This window comes from Frankliniella occidentalis, unplaced genomic scaffold (genome assembly GCF_000697945.3).
Source record: "Frankliniella occidentalis isolate FOCC.00 unplaced genomic scaffold, Focc_3.1 Scaffold8, whole genome shotgun sequence".
In the NCBI taxonomy this organism is placed as follows: domain Eukaryota; kingdom Metazoa; phylum Arthropoda; class Insecta; order Thysanoptera; family Thripidae; genus Frankliniella; species Frankliniella occidentalis.
Genome location: NW_026267138.1, coordinates 2,733,247 through 2,734,890, shown reverse-complemented (window position 1 = coordinate 2,734,890; position 1,644 = coordinate 2,733,247). Strand labels below are relative to the sequence as shown.

Below are 1,644 nucleotides of genomic sequence, written 5' to 3'. Positions count from 1 at the left end.
CTCAAACATACAGAAGAATCAAAAATCATTTTCGATAATATCACTTCAGAAAAGCACCAGAAATACACTCAACATCATGGCAAAAAATCAAGACAGGAGCAAGTAAGGTAAAATTAACACAAGTAAAACACAACATAACAAAAAGCAAGGTATCGTTCAGAATTCAAGGCTCAATCAGTCAAATGTCAAATCGCAACACACACAGAGATAAAAAAAGCACTAGGCAGGGTACACTCACAACAGAAGAATCAAAAATAATTTGCAGTAATTTCAGTACAGAACAACAGAGTGCAAAAACAAAACAATAGGCAGTTCAAAAAGAATTCAATTTGCAAAGAGAAACAACAACAACAAAACAGAGGAACACCGTTGAAAACAATATCAAATGTCAAAACTCACGGAGCAACACACAGAGGCAAATTATGCTTAGGGCACACGGACACACACAAACATGGCAAAAACCAAATAATTCGAAACAAAACAGGAAAGAGTTTAAACACAAACATGATAAATAGAGAGAAACCCATCAATGATAAAAGCAATTCAACAGAGGTAAGACTCGGCAATAGATTTAAAGAGAACAAGACAGAAGAGCATATAACACATATGAAAAAGAATTACATTGAAATTCACTGACAGTGACAAGTAAACAAGACACCAAATAGAGTACTTAACTTTAATGAGGCCTTCATACTGGCAACAGGTAGGAAATGGTGACTCAAGCAGATCAGTGACGTCGTTGGTTTAAACATCCAATCGTAACTTCTTGTTTCCTGAAAACAATTACCCCAATTAAAACTAAATCAGATAAATTATAGCACAATAATTAGAAAACAAATAAGATTCTTACCTCCAGATGGAATCTAAGAGCTGGGATACCAAAATTCCTTATCCACAAATCCTCAAGGAGTTATCAAAACACAGAAGCTTAAGTGCGTCACCTGTTGATGCAAAACATAGAAAAAAGTTTAACTCTATAGCACTGGTGATGTAAAGAAGCTGGTGCGTACACCAAATGAGACTATGGTAGTTGAAAAAGAGAAGTGAAACACATAATTATACAAGTGCTATAGCTTCACTAGTGGAGAACATAACCTTATCCAGCGGTACAGAAAAGTTTAAATAGACACTCTGAGTGTTTTACTTAACAGTAAAATCTATCGTAGTGACTTAGAAAGACGCCCCGACAAGGAAAATGTCTCGAACAACGAACAATTCGATTTTAAGAAGTCAAATAACACCTCACCTGAGATCGGTTGTGAAAGTTGTACTTCCTTAGCCTACTCCCAAAGAAAACTTGTGCACACTGACGATATTCGAACATACTAGAGCAGGATTATACTCTCCGACGGTTCCAAAAGCCTTCGCAGTCAATAGTAAAACTACAAAAATGTGGTAAAACAGTTCAAAAGATTAAAATAGAAACAAACGCGATTTTCCTCTGTCTCTTTCGAAAGCATGGATGGAGCCGACTGCCGATTGGCCGGCAGAGGGCGGGCGCGGGCGCGGCGGGGGGCGCGGGGCGAGCGCACCACAGCCACCACTTCGGTACCAACCTTCACATAGTTAAGCGCTCCCCACTTTCAAATTTCTCTCGTGTTGTTTTTCTATCTCGCTGTGCATAATAGTAATTTTAAAGAATAA

The 1,644-nt window shown here is 38.1% G+C and overlaps 1 protein-coding gene and 1 long non-coding RNA gene across 9 annotated transcripts in view; one reads left to right on the top strand and one right to left on the bottom strand.

The window, feature by feature from the left end:
• LOC113208117 (KH domain-containing, RNA-binding, signal transduction-associated protein 2-like) overlaps positions 1-1,644 on the top strand; it is a 231,155-nt gene that overhangs the window by 86,656 nt on the left and 142,855 nt on the right. The window lies entirely within an intron of this gene.
• The window catches only part of LOC113215594 (uncharacterized), a 44,399-nt gene continuing 42,761 nt past the window's right edge, over positions 7-1,644 (bottom strand). The window contains exons 1-3 of one of the 2 annotated variants that reach the window (XR_003303921.2): positions 1,247-1,505; positions 851-941; positions 7-773 (exon numbers count right to left, since the gene is read on the bottom strand). This is a non-coding gene — a long non-coding RNA (uncharacterized LOC113215594). Of the gene's footprint in view, positions 774-850; positions 942-1,246; positions 1,506-1,644 lie in introns of those variants that run through there. The other variant, XR_008012017.1, reaches the window with a different exon arrangement.